Source organism: Bos taurus, chromosome 17, assembly GCF_002263795.3.
Source record: "Bos taurus isolate L1 Dominette 01449 registration number 42190680 breed Hereford chromosome 17, ARS-UCD2.0, whole genome shotgun sequence".
Lineage (NCBI taxonomy): Eukaryota > Metazoa > Chordata > Mammalia > Artiodactyla > Bovidae > Bos > Bos taurus.
The window spans coordinates 60,538,091-60,558,313 of record NC_037344.1 but is presented as its reverse complement, the minus strand read 5'-3'; the positions used below and the strand labels follow the sequence as shown (position 1 = coordinate 60,558,313).

At 48.1% G+C, this 20,223-nt stretch overlaps 1 long non-coding RNA gene across 1 annotated transcript; it reads right to left on the bottom strand.

Moving 5' to 3' along the window:
• Positions 1 to 9,105: 9,105 nt before the first annotated feature.
• On the bottom strand, positions 9,106 to 19,683 carry LOC132342628 (uncharacterized). The gene is made up of 3 exons (XR_009491088.1): positions 19,175 to 19,683; positions 10,452 to 10,846; positions 9,106 to 9,209 (listed from the first exon to the last, which is right to left on the bottom strand). It is a non-coding gene; the product is annotated as an uncharacterized lncRNA (long non-coding RNA).
• Between the last annotated feature and the right edge of the window lie 540 nt (positions 19,684 to 20,223).

Sequence of the window (20,223 nt, the reverse complement as noted above, 5' to 3'; positions counted from 1 at the left end):
ATGGGGTTGCTATTTACTCCTCCTCCCTTACGAGGATCAGTTTGAGGATAAAATGAAGACCATGGAAGGAAGGTATGTTCAGGGCTATGCAGGAGAAGGTATCAAAAGTATTGACTTCCAGGGCAGTCCAGGGGTTAAGACTCTGCCTGCACTTCCACTTCAGGGGGCATGGGTTCCATCCTTGGTCAGGGAACTAAGATCTTGCGTGTGGCACTCCATGGCCAAAAATTAAAAGAGATTAAGAATTTAAAAAAAGAAGAGTTTAAAAAAAGTGTAGGACCTGCTGAGATAGAGTAACTGGTTGCTTCCAAGCAAACAAGCGTTGGCAGAGGTGTGGATGAGTGGTTCTCATAAACTGTGGGTGGAATGTCCAGACTGTTTTGGAAACTGTGTTGGCATCATTCACTCTTTCTGGGGCTTCCCCCACTCATAGGACGTAGAAATGTGCTTGGCACCCAGGAGTTGCTGCTCAGTGGCTTCAGTATTACTTTAATACTATGCCGTGGACCTTATCACTTGTTTTCCACGTGAGGAAACTGGAGCACAGAGAGGTTGAGTCATTTTCGTAATGTCACACAGCTAGTGGATTGCAGAGCTAGAACTCGAACCTGGGCAGCCCAGCTCCCAGAGCCTGAGATCTGGGCACTGTCCTGCCCTTCAGTTCCTAGGGCTTTGCACACAGTACGCACTCCATGGCTTAATGAATAGCCCTCAAGGGAGGAAGAGAAGACAGGAAAGCATCCTTTTCCCCACCCCTAGGTAGCCTCAAACCCAGTAGTCAAGAGGAAGACAGAGGCTGCCCCAGCTGCAGGTTCCCGGACGTGCCAATGGACCACAGGTCAGCACATGTGCCCACATGTGTCTACATGGTACCCCCCTCCCACTGGAGCAGGTCTTTCCCTGTTCACAATGAGCCCTCCAGCTCTTCCCCTGCCCCCTTCCCAGCCGCCTGCTTGGGGTCTAGGAACAGAACAACCCCATCAATTCATCAGGGGACGTCAGCCTCACTGAGCGGTTTGGGGCATAAATCAAACCATGAGGAGGAAACGAAAAGAAAAAAAAAAAAGAGAGAGAGAGAGAGGTAGTGAGGAGAGAAAAATCAGGGAAGGGGGTGGGGAGAAAGAGCGATGGAAGGAGGTTGAGGGGGACGGGTGTGAGATCAAAGGCAAAAATTCATCAGAGATAACGAAATTATTTATTTTTCCTGCTCTCCGGCTCTGGGCCTTTGAGGCCTCCACGCTGATGTATTTGGACATCTTGGGGCCGTCTGTTACGGAGGCCACCCCAGCCCCCTAAAGGCACGTCGGTCCCATCAGCCGCGGCTGCCCACGGAGCCTTTTGAAGTGCGTCCTGGTGGTGTTTACTCGCCTTCGTGTCCGAAACGTGTGCGCAGTGCCGGCGGGGCGGCTGCCCCGGGCGGGGTGGGGGTTGGGAGCGGGGAGGGGATCCCCTCATCACTCATGAGCCTGTTTATTTGGGAACCAGAGCGGCACTTTCTCTGGTTATTACTCAACGTCCTCTGTAGACCAAAGGCCTTCATTCCAGAAGGTAGAGTGGGACTGGCACGCACACTGCCCACCGCCAGGCGCGCCCGTCTCTCCCACCCCCTGGTGCGCTTGGCTTTCGGAGAAGCCTCCGGCTGAGCCGAGCATCTTCTTGGCCGCTCGTCTTCAAGAGCACTGGTGAGGATCACAGGTCAGGGGCCAGAACTCTGGGCTTCAGATGCTGGTTCTCTTAGTAGCTTTTGCAGCAATCACGGGCAAGCGAATTCTTTCAATTCTCAAAACAACTCTCCTTCCTCACATTACAGACAGGGAAACGGTGGTTCAAAGCGGTTACCACGTGCAGAGAACTTAGATGTGTGCTCAGTACCTGGGAGGTCCAATACAAATGTGATTTGAAAACCAGTAAGTCAGAAAGAGAAAAACAAATACCATATATTAACACATAAATGTGGACTCTAGAAAAATGGTACAGGTGGATCTCTTTGCAAAGTAGAGAGAGAGAGAGAAATGCAAAGAAACATAAGGACACCAAGAGAGGAAAGAGAAGGCAGGAGGAATTGGGACCAACAGACAGACACCCCCATGTATGAAACAGATCTCTGATGAGAGCCTCCATATGGCACAGGGGACGCTAAACGGGAAGGAAGTCCAAAAGAGAGGACGTCTGTAAACCCATAGCTGGTTCGCTTTTCCATATGGCAGAAATACCCACAATATTATAAAGCAACTATACTCCAATAAAAATTTTTTAAAAAGAAACCCAGAGGTTGGCTAATATCAGCTCTTTCCACCCCACCCCCAATTTATAGTTAACTGGTAGACAGCTTAAGACTACATTTCATAAGCCATTTTAATAAGACAACAGTCTGAGAAGCTGTGGGCTAAAAAGCCGGCAATTTGAATGGATAGTGTTGAAGAAGGTGGTCAGTGAGGCTACCAATACAAACTGCCCACATTCAAGGAGAAAAATCATCTGGGGTCAAGTCACCAAATCAGTTAACGCAGCATGAAGCTGGAGGTTGGGGCAAAGACCAGAGTCAGGCCGCCGAGCTTCAAAACTTGGAGGCTGCCGTGGGCTGGTTGTGTGACCTGTGAGGCACGGAGCCCCCAGCTTCTTGCTTCCACAGTGGTAAGAGGGAGATGCCAGCTCCTTCCTCTGTGAAGTTTCTGTGAAGACTCGGGGGGCGTTTATTAAATAAGCTTTGTAGAATATGATGCACCAGGCTGTGTTCTCACTGATTGATAAAATATCTGCTTATTTAATCCTCAGAACAATCCTGAGATGTGTACTATTATCTGCAGGGCACTTGTGGACACAAACAGGAGGGAGAGAGGACTATTCTGGAAGAGGTTGTGTGCACGTGCTTAGTCGCTTAGTTGTGTCTGACTCTTTTGTGACCGCATGGACTATAGCCCTCCAGGCTCCTCTGTCCATGGGGATTTTCCAGGCAAGAAGACTGGAGTGGGTTGCCATGCCGTCTTCTAGGGGATCTTCCCAACCCAGGGATCGAACCCGCGTCTCCTATGGCTCCTGCATTGCAGGTGGATTCTTTACCGCTGAGCCACCAGGGAAGCCCCACTGGAGTGGGTAGCCGTCCCCTTCTACAGGGGATCCTTCCAACCCAGGGACTGAACCTGGGTCTCCTGCATTGCAGGCAGATTCTTTACTGTCTGAAGCATCAGGGAAGCTGCCCTGAAAGAGGCATAGGAGGCTGCAAAGGTCCTCTGCTGTGGACTGGAGATGGGAAGGTGAGGGTTGGAAATTCGGGTCTCAGTGAAGAGGTGACCAAGACTGTCCATTTGCCCCTCCTGCAGCAGCAGGGACCAGAGTTCTGCTAGAAGGGCTGGGACCAGCCACATCTGGACTGTCAGACTTCAGAGGCATAACGGAGCCAGGAGGAAGGGAGGCTCCCCTGGGATAAACAGGTGTGGTCAGGCTGCTCCTCAGGGGAGAAGCAGGTCTAGTGCTGGTTCCTTCATTCTCAGAGGCAGCAGGGAAAGTGATCCAGCAGATCCCAGAGACCTGCCAGGACTTCTTAGGGGTGGGACAAGGGATTTCCCAGAGCTGGAGGGGTTGTTGGAGTTTCTGGTTAGAGTGGCCTAGAGCTGGGACCTGCTTCACACCATCCTGGCTTCCCCTACAAGCCCAACACCAATACCAGGACAACAGAACCCACTGGCATCAAGTCAAGAGATTTTAGCACTGTGGAGTCAATGGTATTTTTTTTTTAACAGACATATATGTCTTCAATCTTCTCTGCCATTATGGGTATTCCTGGAACCATGGGAGCAAATGCATCTCAGACTTTCTTATTCACATCTCGCATCATCTAATCCCAGCCTTGGGATCATCCTTGCAGAAGCAGCAGGACCAGACATGGCCAGAAGCCCACTTTGTGAAGCGGTGATGAGCAGATGGATCCTCAGCCCAGCTGCCTTGTGCTAAGGAGGAAACGAGTGAGAAGCAGCTCCCTGAAGGACAAAGACCCCTGGCCCAAAAGCCCCCGGGCGGGGGTCGGGGGAAGGCTGGTGCTGGTGAGGTGCTCGGTCAGGCGAGAGGCCGGGTCTGGTTTTGATTAAAAAGTCATCATTTACTCGCTGCAGAAACAGTGCTGGGGAAGGCAGATGTCACGTGACCCACGGGCTGGGGTGGGGGGGTGGTAGCTCTGCCAACCCAGAAAGTCACCATGTTGCCTCCACTTTATGCAATGGTCCCGACGTGTCTGGAAGACCTCGTTAAATCCCCGTGATGCTACTACTGCAACAGAAGTTTTTCTGGAGATGTCCTTATTCCTCTCAGAAAAATACGGACCTCCAGCCGCCTTCCAGACTGAACAATCCACCTCTGAGGTCTGACAACTGGGATCTGTCCGGTCTGCTACCAGTGACAAAACTGGGACTCGAATTAGATTCCAGCGTTTCCCAGGTTTGAGTTTACTATTGCTACATTATTTTGAGGATCAAGTCAGAAATTAAGTCATCAAGAGTCACAGCCTTTTCCTTCCCCTTTTCCTAGCTCAACCAGGCAACTTTCCAGAAAGGGATGTGATTCAGGACTTTCCCACTTAAGGGAATAAGGGTGGGTGTCAGAAATGGAAGCAGTCATGATGAATTGGGTCTTAAAAATTGATGCTTTCCTTTTAATCACAGTGAATTCTTATCCCTGGCTGTGAGCACCGTCATTCACATTTTGTGAAAAGACAGAGGCTCCCAGAAGCTCCTGAGGAAGATTTACCCCCAAATCCTTACATCCTTGCAGAGGATGCATCCCGAAGTCCAGCAATTCTTGATCCTGTAACTCCATGAAGGGCAGGGACCTAGCCTGTCTTCCACACTGTGAATCAGTGGTGGACACAAGAGAGCTCACGCACGAGATCTCAGCCTGGGATCTGGAGGCTCAGAGAGGTGATGGAGTTCTAGTTCTTCCTTAGAATGGAAGCTGCGAAACAGCTTCACAGCTACCACCAGGTCACGCTGACAAGGACCCAGGTGATGAAGGTGGGGTCCCACATCCAGGGCTTTTTCATAATTTGAGGTACATTCAGAATGAGCTAAAAGGGACCACCAGCTTTGGTGGCATCTTTTCATGGCAGTGTGCCCATCAGGACACATGTGTCTTGGGTTCTCACCCTCATCTCTGTGTAACCACTGTAGGGGTTTAAGACCAGCCTTCTGGCAGAAGCAGGTACCACAATTTCCACCAAGTTCCTGAGCAGTCAGACAGCCTCCCTCTTCTCAGCCAAGCTTCCCAAAACTTTCTGAGCCCAGAGCCAAGAAGGGTTCTCGTGTGTGTTCTTTTCCTTGATCCGAAAAGCTGCAAGTGTCTAACTTTTTAACATCTAGGAAAGACTGAGCACCAAACTTACCAGTATTACAACAAGCATTACTGGGGATAAGTAAAGTTTGCTGTAAACTTTCTGGCTCAGGCAGTAAATAATCTGCCTGCAATGGCAAGAGACCCAGGTTCAATCCCTGGGTTGGGAAGATCCCCTGGAGAAGGGCATGGCAACCCACTGCAGTCTTCTTGCCTAGAGAATTCCATGGACAGTGGAGCCTAGAGGGCTCCAGTCCATGGGGTCGCCAAGAGTCAGACATGACTGATCCACTAACACTTACTGGGGATAGCTTCCCAAGTGGTGCTAGTCATAAAGAACATGCCTTCCAATTCAGGACACCCAAGAGATGAGGGTTTGATCCTTGGGTTGGGAAGATCCCTTGGAGTAGGAAATGGCAACCCATTCCAGTATTCTTGCCTGGGAAATCCCATGGACAGAGGAGTCTGGCAGGCTACTCCACTGGGTCTCAAAGAGCTGGACACAACAGCATTTATTTGGGGGTAATTTTAGTATTTCAGAAATGTTACAAAAATAGTCCAGAGACCACCCCCCATACATGCTTTCCTTAATGTTTCATATCACCACGGGACATTTGTTAGAGTTGAAAACCACAGGTCCATTCATGGTAACTCACTCCAGGCTTTATTCAAATTTCAGCAGTGTTTCCACTGCTATCCTTTTTTCATCCCAGGATCCAATCCAGGGCACTACAGGACACTTAGAAGAGTGTTCATTTGTACTGAGTTAGCCAAAAAGTTTGTTCAGGTTTTTCTGTAACATTTTATGAAAAAACCTGAACTTTTTGGCCATTGCAATATAATACAGGACTGTAGTATATTCCCTAAATAAGCCAGAGGAAAAAAGAGGGAAATTCCCCTGTGACTACTGGTCTCCTGCCCCCATGCCGTTAGGTTTCCTCTATACCTTCTAGACCTCTGCCATTCAATATGGTACCTGCTTGCCAACGAGGCAATTTCCATTTCAATGTTAATTCTACTTAATTCCTCAGTCACACTGGCTACATTTCAAGTGCTCAACAGTATGTGTTACTAGTGGCTATGGCGCCAGGCAGCAGAGGTATATATAGATTTCTATTATTACCTAAGGTTCTGTTAAACAGCATTATCCTAGATCTTTTGCTGTTTTCCTACAAATACCGATACATACTTAAATCCATGCCTTGAGTTTGAGATAAATATTGTAGGTTACATACCACCTCACATTTTTACCTAATGTGTTTTAACCATCAGTACATTTTAATTTTTTATCGAAGTATAGTTGATTTATAGTGTTGTGTTTTATGTATACAGCAAAGTGATTCAGTTATTCATGCATGCATGTGTGCTAAGTTGCTATAGTCATGTCCAACTCTTTTTGACCCCATGGATTGTAGCCTTCCAGGCTCCTCTGTCCATGGGATTCTCCAGGCCAGAATACCGGAGTGGGTTGCCATGCCCTTCTCCAGGAGATCTTCCCGACCCAGGGATTGAATCCATGTCTCTCGCATCTCCTGTATTGCCAGGCAGTTGCTTTACCACTAGCCCCACCTGGAAAGCCCTCAGTTATATAAAGTTTTCGGTTTCTTTTCCATTATAGGGGCTTCCCAGGTGGCTCAGTGGTAAAGAATCTGCCTGCTAATGCAAGGAGACACAGGTTCGACCCCTGGATCAGGAAGATCCCCTGGAGGAGAAAATGGCAAGCTAGTCCAGTATTCTTGTATGAAAAATGGACAGAGGAGACTGGTAGGCTACTGTCCATAGGGTAGCAAAGATTAGACATGACTGAGCACATTACTGGAGAAGGCAATGGCACCCCAATCCAGTACTCTTGCCTGGAAAATCCCATGGACAGAGGAGCCCGGTAAGCAGTCCATGGGGTGGCTAAGAGTCGGACATGACTGAGCGACTTCCCTTTCACTTTTCACTTTTATGCATTGGAGAAGGAAATGGCAACCCACTCCAGTGTTCTTGCCTGGAGAATCCCAGGGACGGGGGAGCCTGGTGGGCTGCCGTCTATGGGGTCGCACAGAGTCGGACACGACTGAAGCAACTTAGCAGCAGCAGCAGCAGGGCACATTACATTATTACTATTAACTGAAAACCAGAATTTAATTAGATTTCAGCAGTGTTCCCCCTCTCGTCCTTATTACTGCCCACCATGGACCAGGCTCAGGTCTATAAGTATTTGCTCCATTTTACAAAGGGTGGATGGAGTATTGGGGAACTGTGTTCGCCAACCCAGGCCTGTCCAAAGCCAGGCTGTGACCTGACCTTGCTGAGCGATCCTGGCGTTTGTAGTCTCAGCTGCTGGGGTAATGATGTGCTTGTAATTCAGTGCTATAGGAATTAGGCAAGGCTTCTTGGAAGAGGGAGATTAGAATTGGGCCTTAAGGACTGGGCAGGATTTGGAGGGGGTGGGGCACGGGATTCGTCATTGGTTCAGGCTGGAGACCTCCTATGTTCCCTGCTCCAGGGAGCACAGTTTTAGACTCAGTAAGACTTAATAGCTGAGAAACCCTGAGCCTAGAAGCTTCAGACCTCCAGATCTTTGTGCTTCTGATCAAATTCAGCTGGCGATTCATCCATGTGGCTCAGATACAGGGTCTGCAAACCCTCCGGAAGCACGTTTGCTGTCGCTGACTGCCCAGCATGCATGGGGCGGTCCCTCCACCCTGATCCATCTTTTGAGATGGCCAAAGGCCACCCGTAAAACTCCCAACCCCGGGCATCCTCAACGTGGCTTGTCATAGCGGAAGAATATTTTATTGTGGTTTCAGTCCCACCCCTCATTTGTCACAGAGGGCTTCTAACCACAGGCTCAGGCAGAAAATGGCCCACAAGACATGGGGTGTGGTTATATTAGTATCTCCTGGGATGCTCTTAAAGCACCCAGAGGCCTGGGCCCTGCTCCAGACCCAGTGAAATCTTTGTCTCCAGCAATGGGGCTTTGGCCTCTGAATTTTTACAATCTCCCAAATGACAGATCAAAGCCTGTTTGAGCCATGATGCTGGATATATTTCCCAAGATTACAGGAGTCTTTTCAAGGAGTGGTTAGGGAAGAGGCGCCTCCTTGAGTGTGCCATGTGGACTGGACCTCTGCTTGGTGTTATTCCTGTACTGCGGCACCCCTCTCACCGCTTTTCCCACGAAGGGTTTCCTACTGCAGGCAGAGCAAATATGTCACTTTACAAAAATATTTTTATTTGTTATTTGACTGCCCTGAGTCTAAGTTGTGGCATGTGGAATCTAGTTCCCCGATCAGGGATTGAACCCTGGCCCCCTGCATTGGAGTCTGTCAACTGTGAATTGGCCCTTGCCAAGAGCATTTGCCAGCGACTGAACAACAAGGGCATTTGCCATCTGCCTTTGCAGAGATTGACCCTGTGCTGCTGCAGCTGCTGACCTTCAGCGCCCCCTGAGGGGAATTTAGGGTGGAGAGTGAGGCACTCTGTGGTCCAGGGAACCTGGTGGAACAGGTTAGAGAACAGATATTCTCAGGAACTGATTTCATGATCCCAATCTTTGCATCTCTTCAATGTCTAGAAAATCACTAAATCCCTCATGGTGACATCAGTTCCTCGTGACTAGCAGAAAACCTTTTGTAAAGTAAGTGCTTGATTGCACTGAACTCCCCCTTCACCCAAGTCTTATATATGGATTTTCTCCCACCACCTTTTTGGAACAGTTCCTCAGAGCTATCTGAGGTGCCGGCTCCCAGGCTGCAGTCCTCATTTTGCCCCCAAATAAAAGTTAAGTCAAAACTCTCATGTTGTACATCTTTTTAAGGTCGACAAGTCCAGTGCGCAATCTCAGCCATTGGATCACCGGGGAAGTCCCAAACATGTATTGATGAAAAACTGCATCCCACCTATGGAACAAACAATGAGGATGAAATGATGGTGCTTTGCAGAGAGAATATAAAAGATTCAACTTTGCAAACGCCCCTCCACCCAAGTTAAGCTTGTTGTCAAGTGCGTGCCTGTCGAGTGCACAGTATGACTAATGCATGTAGTCATTTTGCCTCGTATTCAGGACACTTGGGCCCTGAATAAAAACTTCAAGGGCCCTATGCAGAGGGCTCAGTATGGAAATTGCATTCTCCCAAAAAGTAACATATACATTTGGTTACTAATAGTGTGGGCAAGAACCTTTAAGTACGTGGGCTTTCTGCATTGTTAAATACCTGATCTTTAGTTTTTAAATTATATCTATTAAATCAATTATGCAAATGTCTCAACATCTCTCCCTCTTCCCAAACCAAAGCGATATAACCTTTAAAAAGTCAATTAGTAAAATATCCTACTCACCTAATTCTGCTACCGCAAAAAAATTCACTGTTGATATCTTGGTGTGTATCTTTGTCTCCAGGGCAAAAAATCACCCCCATTAAGAATTGTTATGGGCTTCCCAGGTGACACTTGTGGTAAAGAACCCACCTGCCAATGCAGGAGACTTAAAAGACTCAGGTTCAATCCCTAGGTTGGGAAGATCCCCTGCAGGAGGGCATGGCAACCCACTCCAGTAATCTTGCCCAAAGAATCCCTTGGAGAGAGGAGCCTAGGGGGCTAAAGTCCATGGGGTCACAAAGAGTGGGACACGACTGACGTGACAAAGCACACACATACACACAAGAACCACTATTCTGGGATTTCCCTGGTGGTCCAGTGGTTAAGAATCTGCACTCCCACTGCAGGGCAGCATGAGTTCAATCTCTATTTCGGGAACAAAGATCTTGCATGCTGTATGGAGTGGCAAAAAAATAAATATCTTAAAGATAACCACTATTCTACATTCAGCAATGCCTAAAGATCCACCTGAAGGCTGCCACTGGGCTCAGTGGGTAGGGGTCAAGAATGCTGTGAAATATCCTACAATGTACATTCAGAACAGCCCCAAAGACTTATCCAGTCCCCAACACCTCTAGTGCTGGGATGGAGAAACCTCATTCTAGATCTGTTCTGTGCACCTGCATGTGGGCATCTGCACTCTAACTCTTCTGAGTTCTGCTATTTTACACCTAATATTGAGGACATCTGTCTATTGTTCTGATGAATGCACATCCCATAGAGCATCGTAGAAAACTGGAAATAATCTCAGACCTATTACCTACATCTTTGCACATTTATCCACTGAATCCCAGTTGTCTGAGCTGTTGCAGATGTGTTCTTTGGATTCAAGAGACAGGACCCTGGAACACGGCTAACAGGAAAGCTGCTTCAGGTGGGCAGAACTGTCTGCTGCGCGGTTGTGTGTCTGCCCGCATGTGTACTCAGAGAGCGTTCCAGATCCTTTAGCCACCAGGGCTTTGGAGGAAACCTTCTCTCCAGAAGGGAAACCTGTGTGGAGGGCTCATTGCTGGAGCTTGCTCCCCGGTCCTGAGCCTGGAAGCGCACATGAGTCATGGCTTTGAAATCCACCTCGGATGCCAGCTGAAGAGAGGCTTTGCATAATCAAGTTGACAGATGAAGCCGGGCCTGCCCTGCTAGGGACAGGCTCATCTATATCCTGGGTTAAAAGAAATATTGCGTTTTTAAAGAGGAAAGAAACATATTTAAGAGATAAAGGCAGGGGGGGAAAGAGAGAAGAGTTTTCTGGTCATTAATTATAATAAAACACAGGGGGAAAAATTCACTTTAAAGGCAGGCTAAAGCCCCATAATCTTCAAAGAGATAGAGGAGGCTCAGCTGCCCGGAGAAGAGAGAAACTTCTCTGGGGCAGACAGCATCATTTCTAACCAACTACAAACAGCTAAAGCGAGGGCTGCAGGTGGTGGACCGACTTGGGCTGGGAACAAGCTTTCTTCCGGCCAAACTCGGCCAGCTGCTGCTCACTGGGTGCTGCGCTTCGGGATCCCACCGTGTGTTGCGGAAAGGGACTGGCTTCCCATCTACCCCAGGGTCATCATGCCCCAGACATTCACCCCTGTTCTTTTGGGGTCTCAAACTCTTGCTCCCTGTCAGGATCTTGGTCTTCAGGGCAGAGTTCCCATTGAAAGCCATCAGGTCATCACCGGGCAAGAACACAGACTCACTGTGGCCAGGCTTTGATCTCAAGACGCCCCTCTCCTGGCTTTTATGTCTCCATCCGGTCTTGGCCATGCAAGAATTCAGGCTCAGTGTTGCCAGGCTCTGCTCGTGAGAAGCCCAACTCCAGGTTTTTGTGTCCAGTTTCCCCGGTTTGCACAAGCCAAATGACATGCCTGCCCCTGATCAGAGCCCTGCTGTAACCAGTTGGCCAGTTGTTGAAGGTACTGGAAGCCTTACACCATCTTGAGGGAGGTGACTTCAGTTAACGCCAGGATATTAATGGCAGCGGCTTCCCAGGTGGCTCAGTGGCAAAGAATCTGCCTGCCAAAGCAGGAGACATGGGTTCAATCCTTGGGTGGGGAAGATCCCCTGGAGGAGGAAATGGCAACCCATTCCAGGATTCTTGCCTGCAAAATCCCACAGATGGAGGAGCCTGGAGGTCTACAGTCCACAGGGTCATGAGAGTTGGACATGACTGAGCAAGCATGCATGCATGCATTACTGGCAGAATATGGCTTTATTTATCCAGTGAACCCCTGGCTTGTTTCCCTAACCCATGGCGTTGGAAGAACCCAAGAGTTTTATACAACTGGGGAGGGGACGAGATGGTACTGGATGAGGGAAAGACTCGGATACTTTTGGGGAATTAAATCTTCACTTCAGTCTCAATGTGCTGAGAAACATGTTTGCAGGCAGGGAGAATCAGGTTGTCCAGCAGGAACCAGTTCTGTAGAGGGGCTCATACCAAGAAGAGAGGTTATTTGCAAGAGTTTCAATGTTTTAAAAAACCCAGCTTTCAAAAAAAAAACCAAAACAATCTAACTTTCCACTCATCCTCTCCCCACCTCCTGAACGAAGAGATCTTGGATGACCCTGGAGGGGTGGGAAGATTCCTATCCCCAAACCCTCCTTCACACTCTACCAAGCAGAGTTAGTTGCTCAGTCATGGCCAATTCTTTGCAATTCCATGGACTGTAGCCTGCCAAGATACTCTGTCCATGGGATTATCCAGGCAAGAATACTGGAGTGGGTTGCCATTTCTTCCTCCAGGGGATCTTCCCAAGTCATAGATCGAACCCAGGTCTACCCACTCCTAACACACACATTTCAGACTGCAAGTCAGGACTCACTCAGTTCAGTTCAGTCATTCAGTCATGTCCGACTCTTTGTGACCCCATGAACTGCAGAACGCCAGGCCTCCCTGTCCATCACCAACTCCCAGAGTCTACTCAGACTCATGTCTATTGAGTCGGTGATGTCATCCAACCATCTCATCCTCTGTTGTCCCCTTCTCCTCCTGCCCTCAATCTTTCCCAGCATCAGGGTCTTTTCAAATGAGTCAGCTCTTTGCATCAGGTGGCCAAAGTACTGGAGTTTCAGCTTCAGCATCAGTCCTTCCAATGAACACCCAGGACTGATCTTCTTTAGGATGGACAAGTTGGATCTCCTTGCAGTCCAAGAGACTCTCAAGAGTCTTCTCCAACACCACAGTTCAAAAGCATCAATTCTTCGGTGCTCAGCTTTCTTCACAGTCCAAAACCACAGCCTTGAGATGGACCTTTGTTGACAAAGTAATGTCTCTGCTTTTTAATATGCTGTCTAGGCTGGTCATAACTTTCCTTCCAAGGAGTAAGCGTCTTTTAATTTCATGGCTGCAATCACCATCTGCAGTGATTTTGGAGCCCTCCAAAATAAAGTCAGCCACTGTTTCTACCGTTTCCCCATCTGTTTGCCATGAAGTGATGAGACCAGATGTTACGATCAGGACTCACTAGAGGACTTAAAACTCAGTGACTTGAGATGGGCTTTAAAAAGTGGTAGAGAAATCAGAATCCCTCCATATAATTGGATATCTTGGGTATTGCTCCAAGATACTTGTTACATATGCACACATGTATGGGAATGCTGGGGCCTGGAGGTGGCTTCCTACACACCTTTGCCCATCTTGTCCCAAGCCCACATTCAATGACTTCAAAATGATAATCTGACATTGGTCACGGTGGGAGCATTTACCGCACAGTAATTGGCAAACACACACATCAGAATGTTTTCCCCCAGAGAGCTGGTTGTTTACACGTAACTAATGGCTCACTGCTCAGTGTTAAGGATGGGTGTTGAACTCTTCAATTAGGTAGTAACAAAGTCACATGTTGTCAGCTGTTTCCTGGGATTTGCATGCAGGTGGATTTTCATCCTGGGGAGAGCCCTTAGCATTAGTACCTGTGGAAGCCAAGGAAGAAGGGTTGTGCTTCTCCTGGGAGAAACAGGACTGAAATGCAGTTGCAGAGGCCTCAGTGGACCCCATGGGGGAGATTTGGTTCAACTGTGAAAAGCCATCCCAGTTTCAAAGTGGAGAAGAGGTGAGCTTTGTGCTCTTCATAGACTAGCCATTTAAGGTAGACTGCCTCTGAGATGGTAGCAGATGTTAGGAGGAGGAGTTCTCTTTGGCCAGAAGCCAGTTCCTAGAGGACAATTGATCTGTGAGCTATTAGCAGTCCAAACTCAGAGCACCCAGGGGAATGTTTCCATTTGGAAAGGGGAGATCTGGGTGGCACACTGGGGCATCTACTACTTTAGCTGAAGTAGACATGCCACCATGGTGTGGAGGAACCTCAGAATGACCATGAGGCCCAGCTGTCCCAGCCATGGTCAACCTATAGCCAGTTGGTCCAGTACATGAGGGGCTTGTTAGGTAGCACTAGCGGTAAAGAATCCGCCTGCAATGCACGAGATGTAAGAGATGTAAGTTCAGTCTCTGGGTAGGGAGGATCCCATGGAGGAGGGCATGGCAACCCACTCCAGTATTCTTGCCTGGAGGATCCCGTGGACAGAGGAACCTAGAGAGCTATAGTCCACAGGGTCGCAAAGAGTCAGACATGCTTGAAGCAACTGAGCATACACACACGCCAATACATGAGAAAGCCCAGAGTTGCCCAGCTGATGAGAGATGCATGAGTGGGCCCAGCCAATACCAAAATACCCACCTAGCTGAGTCCCTAGACTCAGTAGAAATCATGCTTGAACCACAGAGTTGAGCTCAATAACCTGAATGAGGCCTTTCAGAAAAAAAGAATGGACATGATTCTGAAGGTAGTAGTGAGCCATAGAAGGTTGTTGAGCAAGAGTATTCCCCCCAAACACTGTCTTTTTGGAATCAAACTATTCCAATCAAGATTTTTTTTTTTTTTTTGGCTGCAAGGAACATTCATTCAAGCCAGCTCACAATTTTAAAAAGTAGGGGGAGGAAGAGGGTTTTTTTTTTTTTTTTTTAAGGTTGTGGATCTCAATCTCAAAAGGACAAGAAATGAAATGTCTGAACTTGATAGGAGTCAGAAGACATCAGTGACAGAGGCTACTTTCCATCTCCCTGTGTCCACATGGCCTTGCCCTCTTCGTCCCAGGTGGTCTGCTCCATCCTGTTCCTCTTTGAGAGAATAGAAACTGCCATCTTCAAATATCTGAATACCTACTGTGTGCAAGGCCAGGACTGCTTTGCTGATCATTACCTGTTTACTTTTTCATCACTTCTCTCCCTTTCTTCTGCTCAGCTCTGCATGTAAAGACAGCTGAAGACTTCCTGGGCTCCTTGGCAGCTGGCTTTGGTTTGGGTTCATCAATGGAAGCAGAGGAGATGGGGAGCCCAGGTTACTTCTCTCTGTTCCTTTCTCCTCAGGTGTTATCTCGTCCTTATTTCCAGTCATCAGCCACTGATAGGGAAATCCAGTGCCTTTCCAGATTCAGCCCAATGGCTCCAATCAAAGGAAGAGGTAAGTCTACCTCTCCTGCCCTCCATGTTCCCCAGGAGGGGCCCCCACTATTGCTAATGCCTGAGTTGTCTTGCTAGAGAAAACAGGGTAAGTAACACTTTGAGTGCGTGCGTGCGTGTGCTCAGTCGTGTCCGACATTGCAACCTCATAGACTGTCGTCTGCCAGGTTCCTCTGTCCATGGGATTTCCCAGGCAAGAATCCTAGAGTGGGTTAGGGGCTTTGAAATGGATTTTCTATATTAAATTATCTGGCATCTTCCCCTACTGCCCGGGACCTTGCAGATGGGTCTACCCTCTTAGGCCATGCAAGTGTACCTGGCACACACCCAAGGCACCTTTCACAAAAAATGTCCACTTTGACCTATTCTTTGCTATAGCTTTGAGCGCTGGGAACACAGCAGTGAACACAATGAAATCTCAGTCCTCGTGGGGCTCATGTTCCAAGCTCATATTCCCTATATTGGAGGAGACAGGTCAGCCAAACAAATGCAAATTTAGTTGGTGATAAGAGCTATGAAGAAAAATAAAGCAGGAACGTGGGTGGAGGTGAGGGGGTGATGCATAGGGTATCAATTTAAAATATGCCTAGAAAAGGACTCATGACTAAAGACTTGAAACAAGCATACACCATGCTAGTATCTGGGGCAAGTTCTGCTGTTTGAATCAGTCAATGACCCCAACCTCTCTCACATTCTCATCTCCTGCCTCCACTGACTGGACTCCATAGGATGCAAAAGAAGAGAGTGGAACCAGCACAGGAAGAAAGTGAAAGATCTAGTCCAGAGAGGACGTGGAGATACAGACATGGGGACTGATACCCAGTTGTCTAATAGCAGGACCTAGTGTGTAGGTCTGCGTATGTGTGTTTCACTTGACAACTACCCCCACCACACACACATACACAGAGCAGAGCCACAGTGGAGATACATCTCCTGGATCTCAAACAAACAAACAAACTTTCGTTCAGCTGCAGAAATGTGGTTCAGCTGACAGTTTGGGGGTCAGCCTCAACTTTCAAGCTGACTTCACGCTCTTCCTGGGCAGCATATTGGCAATGGCCCAGCAAGCTAGGGTAACTGGCCCTTTCTGGCTACTAGAAGCATCCTGCAGTCTTCGATCAAGCTCCCTGTTAGTTTAACTAATACTTCATCAGCTCTGTTTTGGAGACTGAGGCTCTCCCTGCCAATTCTTCTTCCCCCCCTCTTCTTTCCCAGGCTTATCTGTGGTGTGACGGAAAATGGTTAACTGTCGGCTCTGACTTCGGTGCTTGCCAGATTTCTTTGGCATAAATACTTCTACCCCAACTAGTTTCAGCCTATCTGTTGGGCATTGCTGAACGAAGAGTTGGAAAGTGATGTCAGCCACAGCGTATGCCTGGGAATTGCCCTAAATAAACCACTTTTCCCTTTCCACTGCATCTCTGCTTAACTTCCTGAAAGACCAAACTAACAAGACTTGAGAATTCTAGCTTACAAGGTTCTCTTCCTACATTCCATCTGTTCACAGGGCACAAACTCAAATACACCCTGAACCTGCCCACTTCCTTCATGCTGACTATCCCAGGGAGGATGTAGGAAGACCAGGTAGCTTCACCCATGATGAGGTTTTAAAATCTCATCTTGGGGCTTCCCTGGTTTGAGTGGTTTCTGGCTTCCCAGTGGTTGAGATGCCATGCTTCCATTGCAAGGGGCTGGGGTTCAATCCCTAATCCAGGAACTAAGATCCTACATGCCACACAGCCTAAAAAAAAAAAAAAAAAAAAAATTTCTTGAACTGAGTTTTAAAAAATGAAAATGCAACACACCACCTTTAAAAAATTTAATAAACTGAAAAAAACTCACCTTAATGCTTCTACTAGTTTCCCACTGGCCTAAAAAATAAAAGCTAAACTCCCTTCCCTAACCCACAAAGTTCCACACAATCCACTCCCTTTGTCTTTTCCAAACACATCCCCCAGCCACCCTCTGTCAGCCGTATTTGACTTTCCCACTGTATGACGACAAACCCAGTCACCTCTTACCCTCTACTCCTCTTTGTCCCCTTGACCTGAAATGCTCCTCACACCTTCTGTTGGCTTATCTGCCTTCCTCTTCTTCAGATCTCAGCCTGATCAGCTGCAAGAGGCCACCTCAGATATTTTCTTATTTGTCTGAAGATCTAGGGAGGCCAAGTAGGCTGGTGTGATGAAGTGAGGCTACATACTATTGGGTCAGGAAAACTGGGGCTATTTCTTGAAGATAGGCAATCCCATCTATAGTCTCTAGGTCTACAATCTCAGTACCTCAAACAGTGCTGGAACATAGCTGTTGCCTCAGTATTTGTGGGCTGAACAAATGAAGGCTGCTAAAATGGTCCAAGCTGGAGTTCGTGGACTTGGAATCCTACGCAAGAACTCATCAACCCAAGTTTCCAAATGTAGCACGCATTCCCTATATCCTCCTGGCCCACACTGAAGTTCACCTGCAACATCAATGGACAGCTCTTTTCCCGTGGCCTTCCCACTTCTATTGTAAAAATTGTAAACAGTCCAGAAGTGTTGAGAAGTTAATACCCTGAGTGATCCTCTGAGCCAATAAAGGGTTAGTGGTTAAATGTCCCCAGCTTCCTTCTTAGAGAAGGATCCTGAGGTTTGGTCTAAGCAGTTTCATGAGAGGTTCCCAATAGGATAAACCCCAGTTTCCCAGAGTGGTCATCTTATTAACAGCCCCTTTAATGGAAGGTCATTCTAGAAAGCATAATGGAGTGGGGAAATATGACAGAGAAGGGAGGAAAATGTGATTGCAAAATGCAAATTCCTGTCTCAGTCCAGGACCCCTCAAACAGATCCTTTTGCTGGCAAATTGGCTAAGCTTGTCCAGGCATGAGCCTGGTGTAGGGGAATGAACTCAAAGCCTTGCTGATTCAAGTCTCCGATGACATTGGTTCTAGAGCTGGTCATGGCAGTTGACTGAGTGGGCCAACCATTTCCCACACAGCCAAACCAGGTGTGCTCAGAAGCTCTGGAAGGTAAGGACCACTTTGATCCACTTAGCCCTGCCATCCTGGGCTGGAGATTGAAGAAGCCGCCTCCACCCTACACGTGGAAGCCTTCAGAGGCAAGTCTGGTGCCCGCAGATTTATAGGTTGCAATCTCCTGCCTTGATCCTGTTCCATTCACTTCCCGTGCCCTCCCTGCTCTGCATTCTCTACCTGCTCTGAAGTTATTGGGGCCTGGTGTGAATTTAGGGACAATAAAACCATCAAAGGCCTTGGTCCTGAGAACAATCAGTTGGGGAGTTTGCAATAAAGGAACATCCTGCCTGGGGAAGGTGTGAGACTTCAAGGCAAGCTGATGAGAGACCTCTGAAAGCGCCTTCTCTGGGGGAGTCTGGCAGGGTCCACACCTGGCATGGCTTACGGTACCATCTGGCCTGGAGACAGGCAGATGGACCTCATCAGCTGCCTTGAAAGTCCCTGATTCTCCAGGGTTCTGGGAGGAAGGTCTCCCCGTCCTTCTCAGGACATCCATTCCAGGTGTCAGCACACCTGGCAAGGCATCTGATTGAACTGAGTTTTCTAAAAAAGCTCCACCATGCCAAGTTCCCTGCACATTGACGTCACCTGCCAGCTTACCACCTAACCCTTGCTTCTCTCCAGTCTCTTGACTCACTCAGCCAAAGCTCTGGACTTCAGCCAAGTATGTGTGTGTACTGGGGATGCTGAAAACACGAAGTGGATGCCCAAGCAGTGCCCTTGGGAAGCTCCTGTTCTTGGAGAGAATAAGAATCAAAAAAGACAGGTCAAGTTACCTCCCTGTCAGGGATCAGTGAGAGCTGGGAAGCCTAACTGGGTAAGGGATAGAGGGCAGCAGGAGCCATCTTAGAGAGCCATCAGCTTGAAGTTTGCCTCCTTAGAAAGGCTTCCTGAATGCAGACAGGGAGTGAGCCATACAGGCATCTAGGAGAAATGAGTTCCCAGGGCAGAGGCTTGAAATAGGAACATGCTTTGTATGTCCAAGGTCACCAATGGAATTGGTATGTCTGCTTTCTTCTCGCACTTACCTCCCATTCTTTGCTTGTGATGTCTTTTCAGACTCTCCCTTCAAGATCTTTCAACTGACCAAATCTTCCAGGATCTTTAAGAACTCAGCTAAGATGCCACCTCCTCCAGGAAGCCCTCCTTGGCCCACCCCAACTCCAGATATCAGGGAGGTATCCCCTTTCATAGATCACATCAACTGTAGAGAGCTCCTTAACCCAAGGTCATGTTCTTGTATATGTAGCTCACAACCAGGGACAAACCTGTGCAGGGGTATAAAGGCCAGACCATCCCAGGATACCTCACAATGGCCATTCTAGAGCCAGGGCCCCCATGGGATTGGCTGACCCTGAAATTGGTTCCCAGTGGAGATCAATTCTCCCTCCTTCCCAGGGGTTGATCCCAAGGTCACCCTCTAAACAAGGGTCCCCAACCTCTGGGATCTAATGTCTAATGATCCGAGATGGATCTGATGTAATAATAGAGAATAAAAGTACATAATACATGCAATGTGCTTGAATCATCCTGAGACCATCCCCCTCACCCTAGTCCAAGGAAAATTTTCTTTCACGAAAGTAGTACCTGGTGCCAAAACAGCTGGGGATGGCTGGATGCTCTAAACCTCACTTCAGTCCATTTTCTAGGAAACTCTGCCTGTGATATTCCGATGTTATTTGTCCCAATCCTTGGTAAATAGTAGCACCCATGAACAAGTAGACAGTTGCAGCCTCCATAAGGGTTTACGCAGCATCTGGCATGCTAGGCAGTCTGATAAGGACTTGATGTGATTACAGAGATTTGCAAAGAGTGTTTGGAGTTAGGTAACTTTACTCCCACTTTATAGATCGAGGGGAAAAGGAATCAAGTAGCTAGTCCAACGTTTCCTAGCAATACAAGAGGCAAGTTAAGGGTGCTTCCCAAGTCGCATTAGTGGTAAAGAACCTGTTCACCAATGCAGGAAACATAAGAGACGAAGGTTTGACCCCTGGGTTGGGAAGATCCCCTGGAGAAGGAAATGGCAACCCACTCCAGTATTCTTGCCTGGAAAATCCCATGGACAGAGGAGCCCGAC